General features: G+C 34.5%; 1 protein-coding gene across 5 annotated transcripts in view; it reads right to left on the bottom strand.

Annotated features, from left to right (window-relative positions):
• LOC109095670 (dedicator of cytokinesis protein 9-like) overlaps positions 1–17,751 on the bottom strand; it is a 94,442-nt gene that overhangs the window by 64,632 nt on the left and 12,059 nt on the right. The gene's annotated exons all lie outside the window — the stretch shown is intronic.

The raw sequence follows: 17,751 nt of genomic DNA, 5'->3' as shown, positions 1-17,751 counted from the left end.
CACACACACACACACATTCCACGACAGACACCCACAGGAAAGCTTCCTTAGACGCTGCTATTCCATACACCTCTTAAAAGAAAGCCAAGTTATATTTCATTGAAGTACTTGATTAAGATGGTTTTGCTAAAATTCTTCACAGGAATTCCCCACACTTAGAGTATATATGGCTATAAAATGAATGTGCACAGCTCAGATGAGAAATCTTTGCCACCTTGATACATCGAAGTAGGCTTGTTATTTTTAACTAAAAGTAAAACCATTACAAATCAGGTAACATTTTATTTTAGAGTGTCCTTGTTACACATGTTTAACTTTCTACAGTAATAACAGTAAATCATGCATTATTATAAGCAACAAACTCTAATCCCTATAGTAAGTTACTCAGTGCTCAAACCTAATTTATGTTAATTCAAATAAATCTGAAATCAATGAAAATTTTAAATTACATTTTTACTTTTCATTTTTAAGAAATGTTGGCTTGGCAACTAACTGAAATCAAATACATTCTGAAATTGTAGTGCTAAGATTACTACAACTGAAATAAAATAAAACCTTTAATGACAGAAAATACAAAAGGACAAAACAAAATTACTAAAACTTAGACTAAAATTCCAATAAAACTGAAAATATAAAAATAAAAGCTAATTCAAAAGCTAGAAAATCACAGGTTATAAGTTTGAGACACTATGAGATCTCTCATCAAACTATAGGAAGAGTTTGTTTCTCAGGAGACAAATCCATTTGCTCTCCATTTGTTCTCTCATTGTTGTCTGGGAGAAACGAGTGAGATGTCAAAGATAACTCTATTGTGATTTTTCTTTCCTGCAGGCAGGATTGAGAGAGGGTTTTCTTAGTTTAGAAGCACTCTTTACTATTCAAAAGGGCCTGAATGTAATCAGTGTAACATTCTTAATCACTAACGTCAAACCTAACATGATGCATCTTAATGCACCAACTTACTACATTCTAAAGCATAATTATTACTCTACTACATTTCATAAAAAACATATTGTACCTTGTAATTAAACTGAAATAAACTGAAAAACAAATCGACACTTTCCAAGGCGTGATAATGTCCGATATGTGAATGAGCTCATTATTTTCAAAGAATCCATTGAATTGGTTTGAAAATTGCAATAATCTATTTATTTGCGAACTGGTCTAATCTAATCACAACTGTCCTTGAGTCAAAAACTCACTGATTTAGTGAGCGAGTGTGTGTTTGTGTCTGATTCAGAATGAATCAAGAACTGAGAGGTCCTCTGTGTGTGTGCACAAAGTTAAGCAACATTTGTACTTTTACTTTTGTGTACCCCGTCCACTGCTGTTGTGTGTGTGTGTGTGTGTGTGTGTGTGTGTGTGTGTGTGTGTGTGTGTGTGTGACAGAAGTTTTAAACATGTCTCCTGTCTCTGTGACACACCCTGTTTATTCATCTGCTGAGAGGGAATTCCACACACACACAAAACAAACCCAAACACACTGTTAAGAATCCACAAAAGGACAGTGTGTGTGTGTTATCTTTTACTATACAGAGACATGAGGGGGGAAGGTTAGGAACTAGCACAGCTGCGCTCACACACACACACACACACACACACACACACACACACACACACACACACACACAGATCTTGCCCGTCATAAGCTTACACTTCCTCACTCATGCCCCAAGGACAACACCTTTCTGTGTGTTTAAGTCTGTGTAAAGGGACAAGATGACTTGATGCTATGATTTTTCCAGAAGCTATGTGTGTGTGTGTGTGTGTGTGTGTGTGTGTGTGTGTGTGTGTGTGTGTGTGTGTGTGTGTGTGTGTGTGTGTGTGTGTGTGTGTGTGTGTGTGTGTGTGTGTGTATTTGGTTTTGTATGTATTTAGACAGTGGCCTAAAAAGTCACATAAAAATGTATATAGGTAATAATATATGGAAGCATATGGGTAGCAAAATTCATTTTAAAATGTAATTTGCAAAATGGCAATGCAATATGTAAAACGGCAATGCATTTCTTTATTTAAATTTACATTTTACATACATATGTGCAACATTTAATGCGAAATGAAAATGAAAATGAAAATTAAATTACATAATTTACATTTGCCATGTCTCAAACTAGTTTTAATTTGTAAATTAAAAACATAATTTATTAGTTGCAAAATTAAAATTAAATTGTATTACCCAAATTGATTAGATATATTTAATATGTCCAGGCAAAAACTGTAGCAAAATTATCATTTAAATGCCATTTTTCCTTCATGCATTTAGACTTTACGGGTAGGACACTTGGGATTACATTTTTCATCACGATACCGCGAGATAATTGTAGCAAAATGCAGTGTGAATTTCAAAATGCATTCTGAGCCAAAGGTGCAGCAAAAGGGTAGCAACATGGACATTTTATTTTTCTTAAATGCATTGACACTTACACAAGACGTTTGAATTGCATTTTCATTAAATACCCAGCGATAATGTAGTTACAGTCAATGAGGATTTGAAAATGCATTCAGAGCCGATCACGCCCCCTACCTGTCAATCATTATATCAAGGAAGGGCTCAGCAACAGGACGCACAATAGGTCAATATTCACCATTAACCAAACGCTTTTCACCTGCCTCAACATATCACTGTTTACACTCCGATTGATGCACATAAGCAAGCAGACAGTGCAGTTCTACTTTTAACTATTTGCCACCATATTTTATTCTTCTCCTATAATAGATCGCGTGCTCCAGAGCACCTAAACCTTGCAGGTGCGTCACACATGCCGAGTGATGCAGGTAATTAAATAGTAAAATTTAAACATTACACTTATTTACCACCTTACATTATATTTTGTTCCTTTTTTATCCGTAATATAGCATGTGTTCTGTGGCACCTCCGAAACATCACGCCACATGCACCTGCCACAAGAGCTCTCACTGTTTACAGCCACCAGACACCGCGATTGAAGCCCATGAAGTTTAATATCAAGTGATCTTACTTTGTCTGTGGAATGTTCTGTGACAGCTGTGTCTAGATCTGACTGGTGAAGGCAGGAGTAGCAGCAGTGTTTTCTGTACGGTCACCGGAATCAACCAGAGTGTAAACAGACTGAGGGATTTTAAGGCATGTGCAACGCTTAGGTGCCACGGGACGTGCGCTCTATTATGGGTTAGAAGAGAGGAAGGGAACACCTTGTCTACACTGGACACGATCGGTGCAACAAACGACAGTATTAATTAAGGTGAAAAGCATTTGGTTAATGGTGAATATTGACCTATTGTTGCTGAGCCCTGCCTTGATATAATGATTGACAGGTCGGGGGCGTGATCGGCTTGGAATGCATTTTCAAATCCACATTGACTTTAACTACATTATGCAATTTAAACGTCTTGAGTGTAAGTGTCAATGCAATTAAGAAAAAATAAAAGACATTTAAATCACCTTTTTTGCAACCCTTTTGCTGCACCTTTAGCTCAGAATGCATTTTGAAATTCACACTGCATTTTGCTACAATTATCTCGCGGTAGCACGATGAAAATGCAATCCCAAGTGTCCCACCCGTAAAGTCTACATGCATTTAGGAAAAACGGCATTTAAATTATAATTTTGCTACAGTTTTTGCTTGGACGTGTTAAACATCTAATTTGGGTAATACAATTTAATTTTAATTGTGCAACTTAAGGCATTAAAATGCTTTTAATTTACATATTAAAACTAGTGTAGGAAATGGCAAATGTAAATTATATAATTGAATTTTCATTTTGCACTAAATGTTGCACATATGCATGGGAAAATGTAAATTTAAATAAAGAAATGCATTGCCATTTTACAAATTACATTTCAAAATGAATTTTGCTACCCATATGCTTCCATAATAATATACCAAGTGTAATTTATACTAAATAAAGATGACACAAGCAAAATCTTTAAGCAAAACATTTCACAAAAAGACGTCTGTTATGTTTGCAAGAATAAAACAAATATTGTATTGATAATTAAGAATTGTAATGGATGTCCAAAAAGTATATTTAAAAAAAAAATCTATATAAATAATATTAAGTAAAAGGCCACTTAAGCGTACTTAGTTTTTTTTTAAACCGCTTACAAACATTTTCAAAACTTTGCCTCTTCTTTTCCCTAAAACTTTACACACATGCAAAATGCAAAGTGCCTCACATCTCTTGCAAAATGAAGCACTGCATTCAAAATATCACAAACCCATCTCAAATGCAAACATTTGCAAACACCTTTGCTGTAATAATAATTCCTGTTAGATTTTTTGTGTGTTACATACAGAATTATGTGTTGTGTTTTGCAAAAAGTGTTTTATGAAATTGAAAACTGAGTCAAAGGCCGAGAATTAGTGTATGGTTTGGCAGATTTGGTGTGTGCTTCTGGTGTTTGAGTGTCAGGTTTCAGAAATTGAGTGACAAGTAAAGATTTTGTATGTAAGCAGTTAATTCAGTTCATTTTTGAGAACACTTTATTTTCTTTTTTCTTAACACACGCAAGTAATCTTTCAAAACATGCACTTTGTAATATTTTCAAATTCTACGTTTGACTTTAAAGTACATTTTAAATCATTATGAATTAATCTTTTGTCATGATTTAAAAAGGAACACCTATTTAGATGTGTTGACTAAAGTACATGTAAAGTACTTGATTATTATTATTATTATTATTACAAGAGTTCTACGCTTGCTCTGACCCCCTGGAACACAGTCAGAAATCTTGAACCATAGCTCACACAAACTTGCATGTATTTATATGAAACTCTGTACACTTATAGATCTCATTAAGCCGAACAACTTTTGCACTCTATGTCATAGGCTCCGCCCAACAGGAAGTCAGCTATTCAGGGTTGTTTAAAAAGTGCATGCTCTGGAATTTGATATACTCCTCTGAGGATTTCCACCCATTCGCCACGAAAATCGGTGAACATGATCTCAAGACATTGGGGATGAAAAATTGCCAGGGGATTTTTGATATCTCGAACGGTTTGCTCGTGGCGAGGCGTTGAAAATAGGGCGAGAAATGAGATACAGGAAGTGCCTAATAACATCCACATATTTTAATCAAACTTCATCGGTTTGTTTGTTGTATGATGCCGATCGCATAGATATCACTATTAGGAGCCAAAGTTATAGCGCCACCAACTGGTAGCAGGAAATGTGTCATTTTCAAAATGCTTTGAATTCAGCATCTTATTTTTACTCGATTTGCTTCAAACTTCATCAGAATAATGACAAAACACGGACGATGTAAATATGTTGTGGGGATATTGATATCTAATATCGTGTTGCCATGGCAACGTGTCAATCTTGAATATTCTGTTCTGGTGATTTTGAGGCAGATAACATGCTCAGAATAACATGAAACACAAAACATATATCAGAATTAATGATAGATATACAATGGCAAAAGATCATAATAGGGCGTGGAGGGGGCACTCTATAGCGCCACCTTTTGTCAAAAGTGGGGGGCTTAGTTTTAGCTACAGACACCAAACTCGGTACATAAATTGTTCTTATCAAGACGGACAACTTTCTAATTCACAGTTATCAGCTACGACCAACAGGAAGTTGGCTATTTTGGTTTAAATGTGGATTTTTGGAAAAATATTGCTGTGAATTAATGCATACTCCTCAGAGGAAAATTACACTATACACACCAAACTTTTTCTACATGATGCCAAAACACTGAGGAACTTAAATTGCGAATGGATTTTGGATAGCTTGAACGGTTTTGCCGTGGTGATTTTTTGAAATAACAGTAAAAAGGGAAACATTAATTGTCTTGTATTTTTAAATTGCAGCTTGCAAACACTTCAAACCCATTTTTCATACATAGAACAAGTCATTCTGAGGAAATATGCATAGTTTCACGATTTTACAACACTGTATGGATAACAGAAAATTAAAAAACTGTCAGACATCTGATCTCACTCTCTAAGGCCACTCTCTCTCTGTGTGAGAGAAGGGAGGGGTTTGGTGACTGAGTGTGTGTGCTGTTGGTGACTGACTAAGTGACTGACTTTGTTGTTGGTGACTGAGTGTGTGAAGGGAGGGGGGTGGGGGTGCTTGAGGGCCTGCCTGACAGAGAGAGAGAGAGAGAGAGAGAGAGAGAGAGAGAGAGAGAGAGAGAGTTAACATCTCTTTAATCACCAGAAAAAAAAAAAGAAAAAAAAAAAGTAATTGTGTGTTGATGTTTTTTATTTTTTCATCATTACAGCTTAAGAAATCTCTTAGGCCTTATCCTTTTCTGTCAGTTTTGGGGCCAAAAAAAAAAAAAAAAAAACCTAGTACAATTTGTAGGGCTCAGGCAACATTATTTTACATAATTAGGTTAAGAATTATGTTAATTGCAACATAAAAAGATTTTAAAAAAAAACATACACATGGATATATATTTATATTATTCTGTAAATAATTTGAAACTTATTTGGTACTGACCTATGACAGACATTCTGTGACATGACATTTACACAATCTCATGGATGTAACAGTAAAACAGTTCAGCTCACAGATGAAGACTAAGCTGTAATGCAGGCAAAAATATTTTACAAGTGCGTATAGATCAATAAAATCATTAAAAATGTTTTTTCGCCGAGTGCATAATAATAATAATTAGTCACATTGATATTCTGGTGATATTTTTTTCCAAGCACATTTTACCAATTCCAAATCACATCAATCTTAATAAATACTATACATTTGTTATTTAATCATTTATGAGTGATATATAATCGTCCTTGAAGGCTGGAAGTGAAAAACTCCTTATATTCAGGAGTGCTGAATTATTAGGCATGATATTTTTTGCCATGCATTGGTCATAGAGCTCATTGTAGCGGTGTCTCAGTTGTTGAAATAGATTTGTTATACATTATACAGGTTCACACGTACTCTGTCTGCAGTGCGTATACAGTATGTGTATGCGGTGCAGAAGCAGCAGCGAGAGCGCGTTATTGTAACGCGAAAGAACATTAAAATAATGCGCGAGTGCGAATCTATCCGCTCACAAAACCAGACACGCGTGCTCAGATACATGCTCTAGCCCGGAGAGAATGCGCGCACTTAAAACGTGCTTCCTCTCGCTCTGTCATGTGAACTCACAACTCTCTCTGTGCTCATGCGCTAGATATTCATTCTTTTCGCACCTTTTTATTTCTAACCTTTTCTGTTCACATCTTTTACCGTGTGCAGTGTGAACGCTCTGATCCATTAACATGGGCTCAGAAAAAAATACGCATCACAGACAGAGCTTGTAAACCTGGCCTTACGTAGGCATATGCCCTGTCTGTCCTGTTCTCGCGCTCCATTTAGGCGCCATTCATTCTGACTGGTTCAGATAGCAACACCAAACGTGCAGTGTGTAATACCAATCATGGCCACCACCAGGTGGAGCTATAGGATTACTTTTAAATAATTGTTGTTGAAACGTGTATAGAGCATTTAAATCATTTATAAAAATCTTTCAAAAAAATATGTATTCTTAAAAGCTAATGAATTTTACTGGTAATATAGTTTTATATAATAATTTCACAAATGTTTATAGATCATTAAAAGGATTTTTAACACTGGTTATAGATCATGAAAAGTGTTGTCAACAATTTATAATAAGCTCTTTTTGGTTTACATTAGTTAATGCAATAACTAACATGAACTAACAATGCACAATCTATTTTTCAGATCTTTTATTAATCTTTTTTTATGTTAGTTAATCCTATCATTAAAAATATTAATATTCATGTTATTTCACAGTACATAAACTAATCTTAAAATAAAACTGTAAATAAAAAAAATTAGTAGTAAATAATGTATTAAAATATTTTTAACTAAGCTTTAATTAACATTAATATATATAATTTTATGTTAAATAATATAGTATTTAACATTAGTACAAGCTAAGTATGAACAAAATATTTTTACTGCATTTGTGTTAGTAATTTTTAGTTAGTAAATTAATATGTTAAATCATGGTATAGTAACTGATGTACATTAACTATAAATTTTTAATTAATAATGTAGTAATCCATTTTGAACATAATATTAACTAAGATCCATAAATGCTATATAAATGATGTACTTGTTAACTTATATAATGTTAAAAACTAAATCCTTATTGAAAAGTGTTACAATAATAAGAATAATAATAATAATTTATTTGTGTGTGGGTGTGTGTGTGTGTGTAAGTGAGTGTGTGTGTGAGAAAGACAGATAGAGAGACTCACATTAATAAATGCCATACAGTTGTTGTTAATGTAATTTAATATAATTCATGTTAATAACCGAAACCTTATTGGAAGTGTTACTCAAGTTTTATATATTGTGTTGTGTGTGTGCTTGATGGTTTGGATTAACCCTTTCATTGCTGTATCCCTTAAATCCAAACTGCTAAATTAAGTGTGCCCAATCCTGTTCCTGGCGATCGACTGTCCTGAAAAGTTCAGATCCAACTCTAATCAGTCACACCTACCTTTAATTTTCAAGCAATCCTGAAGACGTTAATTAGTTGCTTCAGGTGTGTTTGAGTAGGGTTGGAGCTAAACTTTGCAGGACAGTCGATCGCCATTAACAGGGTTGGACACCCCTGTGCTAGAGGGTTATTGTGTATGTCTCCACTGGGCACACTTTGACTGATGGCACCGGGGACGGCTCGGGGTGGCGTTTGCGCTGACGGCTCGGGGGCCAGGGCGCCATCGCTGCTTGCAGCTATATTATTATTATTATTATTGAAATTTTTTTTATTTTTCTTTTAACCTTTCGGGGGTTTTTGGGGCCCTTAACATACTCAAAAACTCTTGAAAATTGGCACACACTTTGGAACCTGCGGCCATCAGGACGCCGCAGAGACTGTGACCCGGACGTGGCACAAGGGCTCTACAGCGCCCCCTGGAACACATTCAGAAATCTTGAACCATAGCTCACACATACTTGCATGTATTTATATGAAACTCTGTACACTTATAGATCTCATTGAGCCGAACAACTTTCGCGCTCTATGTCATAGGCTCCGCCCAACAGGAAGTGAGCTATTCAGGGCTGTTTAAAAAAAAGCATGCTCTGGAATTTGATATACTCCTCTGAGGACTTTCCACCCGTTTCTCCACGAAACTCGGTGAACATGATCTCAATACATAATGCAAAAAAAACCAAAATAAAAAATATATAAATACATAAATAAATATACGTGGCGAGGCGTTGAAATTAGGGGGCAAAAAATGAGAAACAGGAAATGTCTAATAACATCCACATACACTTCCTGAGTTTGATCAAACTTCATCGGTTTGTTCGTTGTATGATGCCGATCGCATAGATGTGGACTATTAGGAGTCAAAGTTATAGCGCCACCAACTGGCAGCAGGAAGTGTGTCATTTTCAAAATGCTTTGAATTCAGCATCTTATTTTTACTCGATTTGCTTCAAACTTCATCAGAATAATGACAAAACACGGCCGATGTAAATCTGTTGTGGGGATATTGATATCTAATATAGTGTTGCCATGGCAACGTGTCAAACTTGAATATTCTGTTCTGGTGCTTTTGAGGCAGATAACATGCTCAGAATTACATGAAACTCAAAACACATATCAGTATAAATGATAGATAGACAATGGCAAAAGCACATAAATGTGCATGGAGGAGGCACTCTATAGCGCCACCTTTTGTCAAAAGTGGGGGGGTTAGTTTTAGCTACAGACACCAAACTCGGTACATATATTGTTCTTATCAAGACGGACAACTTTCTAATTTACAGTCATCAGCTACGACCAACAGGAAGTCAGCAATTTTGGTTTAAATGTGGATATTTGGAAAAATATTGCTGTGAATTAATGCATACTGCTCAGAGGAGAAGTACACTATACACACCAAACTTTTTCTACATGATGCCAAAACATTGAGAAACTTAAATTGCGAATGGATTTTGGATAGCTTGAACGGTTTTGCCGTGGTGATTTTTTGAAATAACACTAAAAAGGGACACATTAATTGTCTTGTATTTTTAAATTGCAGCTTGCAAACACTTCAAAACCATTTTTCGTACAGAGTAGAAGTCATTCTGAGGAAATATGCATAGTTTCACGACGACTTTACAACACTGTATGGATAACAGAAAATTAAAAAACTTAAAAAACTGTCAGACATCTGATCTGACTCTGAGACCACTCTCTCTGTGTGAGGGAGGGAAGGGAGGGGGGGGTGGAGGGCCTGCCTGAGAGAGAGAGAGAGAGAGAGAGAGAGAGAGAGAGTTAACATCTCTTTAATCACCACAAAAAAAAAAAAAAAAGTAATAATGTGTGTAATGTGTGTGTTGTTGTTTTTTTTTTTCATCATTAAGCTTAAGAAATCTCTTAGGCCTTATCCTTTTCTGTCAGTTTTAGGGACAAAAAAAAAAAAACCTAGTACAATTTGTAGGGCTAAATTTTTTTATTCTGATAATAATTTTAAACTTATTTGATACTGACCTGTGACATACCCTGGACTTAGCTGTAATGCAGGCAAAAATATTTTACAAATGCTTATAGATCAATAAAATCATTAAAAAATGCTTTTTTTACTCGCTGAGTGCATAATAATTAGTCACATTGATATTCTGATTATATTTTTTTTTTCCAAGCACATTTTAACCAATTATTTTACAATTCAAATCACATCAATCTTAATAAATACTATACATTTGGTATTTAATCATTTATGAGTGATATATACATTGTCCTTGAAGACTGGAAAGTGAAAAACTCCTTATATTCAGGAGTGCTGAATTATTAGTCATGTTTTCTTGTCATGCATTGGTCATAGAGCTCATTGTAGCTGTGCCTCAGGTGTTGAAATAGATTTGTTATACATTATACAGGTTCACACGTACTCCGTCTGCAGTGCGTATACAGTATGTGTATGCGGTGCAGAAGCAGCAGCGAGAGCGCGTTATTGTAACGCGAAAGCACATTAAAATAATGCGCGAGCGCGAATCTATCCGCTCGCACGCAGATTTCCTTTTCTTTGTCACAAAACCAGACGCGTGCTCAGATACATGCTGCTCTCGCTCGGAGAGAATGCGCGCACTTAAAACGCGCTTCCTCTCGCTCTGTGTCCTGTGCACTCACAACCCTCTCTATGCTCAGGCGCTAGATATTCATTCTTTTCGCACCTTTCTATTTCTAACCTTTTTTGTTCACATCCTTTACCGTGTGCAGTTTGAACGCTCTGATCCATTAACATGGACTCGGAAAAAATACGGATTACAGATAGAGCTCGTGAACCAGGCATTACGAAACCAAACGTCCAGTGTGTAATACCAATCATGGCCACCACCAGATGATTCTGACCAGTTCAGATAGCAACACCAAACGTGCAGTGTGTAATACCAATCATGGCCACCACCAGATGGAGCTATAGGATTACTTTTAAATAATTATTGTAGAAACGCGTATAGACCATTTAAATCATTTATAAAAATCTTTCAAAGAAAAATAATATGTATTTTAAAAAGCTAATGAATTTTGCTGGTAATATAGTTTAATATAATCATTTCACAAATGTTTATATAGATCATTAAAAGGATTTTTAAAAATGGTTATAGATCATGAAAAGTGTTGGCAACAATTTATAATAAAGCTCTCTTTTTGGTTTACATTATTTAATGCATTAACTAACATGAACTAACAATGAACAATCTATTTTTTCAGATAATTTATTTATCTTTTTTATGTTAGTTAATCCTATCATTTAAAATATTAATTTTCATATTATTTCACAGTACATAAACTATCTTAAAATAAAACTGTAAAAAAAAAAATATTAGTAAATAATGTACTAAAATATTTTTAACTAAGCTTTAATTAACATTTATATATATATATATATATATATATATATATATATATATATATATATATATATATATATATATATATATATATATATATATATAATACAAAATAAGTTTTATGTTAAATAATTATAGTTAAATATAATATTTAACATTAGTACAAGCTAAGTATGAACAACATATTTTTACTGCATTTGTGTTAGTAAAAAATTTTATGTTAATTCATGGTACAGTAACTGATGTACATTAACTATACATTTTAATTAATAATGTAGTAATCCATTTTGAACATAATATTAACTAAGATTCATAAATGCTATATAAATGATGTACATGTTAACTTATATAATGTTAAAAACTAAATCCTTATTAATATATGTTTTAGAATAATATATATATATATATATATATATATAGAATATTCTATGTGTTATATGTGTGTGAGTGTGTATAGTGTGTGTGTGTGTGAGTGTGTGTGAAAGACAGAGAGAGAGAGACTCACATTGAATAAATGCCATACAGTTGTTGTTAATGTAATTTAATATAATTAATGTTAATAACTGAAACCTTATTGGAAGTGTTACTCAAGTTTTATATATTATGTTGTGTGTGTGTGTCTTTTGATGGTTTGGATTAACCCTTTATTTGCTGTATCCCTTAATTCCAAACTGCTAAATCAGGTGTGCCCAATCCTGTTCCTGGCGATCGACTGTCCTGCAAAGTTCAGCTCCAACTCTAATCAGTCACCCCTACCTTTAATTTTCAAGCAACTACCATTAATTAATTTTTTGAAGCTAATCCTGATCGCCATTAACAGGGTTGGACACTCCTGTGCTAGAGGGTTACTGTGTATGTGCCGCTGGGCACAGTTTTCCTGATGCCACCGGGGTGGCGTTTGCGCTGACGGCTCGGGCCGCTGCTTGCAGCTATATTTACCTTTTGTTTTCTCCATGAAGTGAGAGTCTACGCGATACGCACACATTCAATGAAAGACTATTTTAAATAAAACTAAATCTATATGTATGGAGACTGTAGAGTGACTACTCAACAACGTGCTGTAGCATGACTGTAAATGCAATACTTTCAGTAAAGGCCTATTTTAAGTGCATCTGAGTCTGTTTGTTGTTTGGTTGGTGTGAAAGAGATTCACTAAACTGGGCACAGACAGCAGTGAACCGCACATGAGTCATCCTGAAAGGTTTGGGGTACATACAACAAAACTAAAATACAATAAATCAAAATCTATAGAAGATAAACCCTAAAAATGATGTACCTGTATAATTTGTATTTTTGCATGCACCCTTATAATAGTCTCATGTAAATGCATTTCTTATAGCTGCTTGTCTCTGACAGTTCAAACACTGAAACAATGTAGAACAACTAATCTAAAAAAAAAAAATAAAACGGAAAATTTTCACTCAGAAATAGCTTGTAACATAGAAAGTAACACACTGTATTAAATGTAAAATTTAAATAGAAATTGAAGTAGAAAGATTTAAATTTTATTTTCTTGTAAAACATTACAGCAATCTTTGTTTTATTTACAAAATAAAAACCTTTTTTTAACAGTGTAGGTCAATTTTTGTAGCTTGACTTTTCTTATTTCTTGTGATTGAAATTGTATAATGTGATTTACTGTACAATTAACAATCTTACTATATCACAATCTTACCGTGTGACTTTACATATCTCATAATTGTGACTTGTTATCATGAAAATTCTATACATAGTGTGAATTTATATCTCACAACCTAAGTGCATTTCTTACTTTAAACTTCTGGCAATTACCTTTTGGCTTCTGTAGAAAACCAAAAACATGTGAGTAGTTTTGGTGAAGAAGCAGCTGATTTGTATTAAAGGTTTGGCAAATTAACTAACAAGGTAACACTTTAGTATAGGGAGGGACCTATTCTCACTATTAATTAGTTGCTTATTAGCATGTCTATTATTAACATATTGGCTGTTTATTAGTACTTATAAAGCAAATAGTCTGCATGAGCATATTCTACATCCCTAATCCTACCCAATACATAAACCTAACAACTGCCTTACTAGTAATAACAGCAAATTAGGTGTTTATTGAGTCAAAAGTGATAGGTAATGGTTTTTTAATAGCAAGAATTGGACCTTAAAATAAAGTAAACCATAAACCATTAATAATACTCCAGTTTCGGTAAACAGAAACTTACTTTCAAACACATCATTTCCACAGTTTGTATACGGTACGGTGTTGATTTTACAATGTGAATAGGCAGCAGAGAGATGATTACTAACAAACAGAATCCTTTAACTTGACTGAACTTAATTCAACAGACACAAATGAGAAATGGAAGAATAATTAGTAGCACACACGTCTCTTACTTAAAACATGAGACAAGCAATAGAAGGACATACTGAGGTCCTGCTCATAATAAAGAGCAGCACTGCTGCCCCCTGCAGGCAGCAAATCACACTGCAGCTGATCTACCAACACACACACACACACACACACACACACACACACACACACACACACACACACACACAAAACCAAACACACAGTATAATAAAGTGTTCCTAGTCTTATCAATGTCTACCACACCAGTGTTTAAAAAAAAAAAAAAAAAAAAATAAAAAAACAGAACTGAATTTATAAAACAAGTGTTAACAGATGCCTCTAAACATTCATTGGTGTTAGAGAAATAACATATCACTGTGATTACAACCTTACCTTGCCACAGTTTACAGTATATGCTTATCATTCCTGTCAGCTCATCATCTCAGTTCATTCATTCATTCAGGACAGATCTATGAGTGTTCATACTGAGGGTTGACACTGTTATCAGCTGAACACTGAATCACTAATCACTCATCTGCAGGAATGCGAGTGTGTTTGAGTCTCGGCGTGTTCAACAAATCTACATATAATCCCCAGTCACTCTCTCTGGAGAAAACATCCTCGATCAGGTAACAACATCTGTGCTTTAAGAGCTGAATTCATCACAACTTTCATCTACATGTACTGTATAAGAAACACACATCAGACTACTTGTGCTTGTAAGAAACCAAACCCCACCGGACTCTGAACTACACTCTGAATACGCCTGAACATGACACAGATGAGATGAGACGACATTTGTGAACAGAGAGGATTAATCAGAAACATTTAAGATGATTCAATGGCATTCAAGAAGACCACTTGTGAATTTAGCTTTGAGAAGCCACAAGACATCTGTGAAACATCTGAGGAGATTAGTGAACACTGAACGTTTGAGAACATTCGAGATGATTGAAGCGCATTCAGAAGATTTGTGAACATGAAGATACAGAAGGAGAGTATGTTGCATATTTGAGAGGCTTTGTGTAGCTGTACGTCATCTACTGCACGTTAAGCATCATAAATCACAGCGAGCGTGTGCAGCAGAAGAGTAACATGATGCTAATCACAACACCCCTGTGACCCGAGAGAGGAGCTGATCAGACCCAAGGTTATCACATCGCTGACCTCACTGGCTGCCAGAAACAGTTTGCCCCATGGACACACACACCCTTCCTGTGTAGGAAACACATTTAGTTTGACACGAGTCACATGACTCCATTTATAGAGCTGTGTTTGATTCTGCTTCCTGTGTCATTCAGTAGAGATAACGCTGGCCTACACAACAAACAAGCTAATCTCAGACCACCACAAATACACACACAGGAGCAAAAAGATCTATATCAAGTAAAATCTCAGGTTTTTGACACATGTGCTGAGGTATGTGTTGCTGCTGGCTCTGTCACTCACTGATTCAGTTTCCTGGCATTAAACCTGACTTACTCATGCTATTCAGGAAGACAGGTCACACACAACCATTTTCTCTAATGCTTTAAAAACTATTTATACTGATATACTAGAGGAAACCAAGAAAAGTTGTACCACATTTTGGCAAAAGGTCCGTGTTTTTCTTTACATCTTCAATAAAACTGAAAATTTACAACCTTACTAACCTTGCAATGCTATAAAAAGATCAAATTATCTAATATTTTAATAGATTTACTGACTTCGACATACAGGGGTTTTCAAATATTTATAATAATATTTTAACTGCTTTATTGATTCCAAGAAATAATAAAAGATTATGCCATTGTGTCTTTTTAATAAGTATTCTTCTTCATTATTATCTAGTGTTGTTATTGTTAACTAAAACAGACTACTCAGAACAGTTTTTGTTAACTGAAAAAGTTTCACTAAAATAACAATTGACAAAATAAACTTAAATGAAATGTGATCTTGGCAACTAACTGAAATAAAATGATTAAATATTTTAATTTGAAGTACTACAATAACTGAAATAAAATGAGGCTAAAAATAAATATTTAACAAAATTTGACAAACATCACAAAAGCACATAAAAGTACTAAATTAAAATGAAAACAGATACAAAAACAAAAGCTATAATAAAAAGATACTATAGCAACTATAAAAAGATAGAAGTATATAAATAATACATGAATTTAAATTACTCTGACATTTTTCTACTTTTATGCTCTCCAAAAAAAAAAATATAAAAATCAATTTTAAATCAACTTTTAAACAAATTAAAAACATTATAGTAATAAGGAAATGTATGTTTTCTTAAGCATACGATATATATATATATATATATATAAAAGATATGATTGGTTGTTGTACAATTAGATAACCCTTTCCTGTCTAAGTTGGTAATCGTTGGCATTGGCAAAATAAACTGACTTTATGCTTTATGTCAACAGACAAAAGTCTTGCTCTGTGAAACTATAGCATAAACCCACAAAAAAAAAAAAAAAAAAGAAAGATATAAAATAAAGAATGAAATAAACCCCTATCTGACAGATCTAAACATTGTGAGCGTGGTCTTTATCTGGTGGGCGTTGGAGGTTCAGCATTTCAGAGTCCTGACATAATGGGTTTTATTTTCTTTTCCAGAAGGCTGTGGTCAGAGCTCCACCTAAACATAAATCAACAAGAACGGAGAAAAAAAACAAGTAAAAAGAAAAGAAAGATGTTGCATGCAGTGGTGACTGTTTTGTGCATTCCATTAATAATTCATTTAATTCAAATCGCACAAAGAAATAAAAAAAATATCTCCTAAAAATCCACACCCAGACACACACACACGTAATGCTGACGGTCTGCCTATAAACACACACACGTGGAGGAATGTGAGGCATGCAGCGTTACTGGCAGAGAGAGCGTTATTTGAGCGGATCAACTCTAGATTCGGGTTTTTTTATACTACAGATATCATGTTTTCTGCTGAGGACAGATCTGCTGTCACTTTTCCAAACAATCTGACCTTCAATTTTTCTCCTAAGAAATGACAAAAAGCAGTAGCTGTAACTTTTATATAGGCAAGCACCATGTACATTTTCTTTAGTAAATAAAACTGTAGTTATGCATTGACACAGCTGTGTTCTGACACTATTTAGTGTCTCGGAAAGGAGAAAGCAAGCACAAATTTGGGTTGATTTGATATATGGTAGAAATATATATATATATATATATATATATATATATATATATATATATAGAGGAGGAGAGAGAGAGAGAGAGAGAGAGCGAGAGAGAGAGGGGGGAGAGAAGAGAGAGAGAGAGAGAGAGAGAGCGAGAGAGAGAGAGAGAGAGAGAGAGAGAGAGAGAAAGAGAGAGAGAGAGAGAGAGAGAGAGAGAGAGAGAGAATTACATAGTTACATTAAATTTTAAAGTACCTCCTTACTATTTTATTAGTAGTACTCACCTTGCCAAACCACAACCATGAACAGGAAGCAGAAAATGAGTTGGGATATATTCACACAGGACACGTTTTTGAAGCTCTTCAGTGCTGAACTACTTTGAATTTGACATGGCATTTTAAAAACTCTGCACTCATGATATGAGATGCTGAAAAACAATGAGATGTATGTACATGCTACATGTGTACAGAGAACAATAATAATAATAAA

The sequence above is a fragment of the Cyprinus carpio genome, chromosome B9 (assembly GCF_018340385.1).
Source record: "Cyprinus carpio isolate SPL01 chromosome B9, ASM1834038v1, whole genome shotgun sequence".
In the NCBI taxonomy this organism is placed as follows: Eukaryota; Metazoa; Chordata; class Actinopteri; order Cypriniformes; family Cyprinidae; genus Cyprinus; species Cyprinus carpio.
Note: the sequence above shows the minus strand (reverse complement) of the source record. Positions and strands in the feature narration are given on the sequence as shown.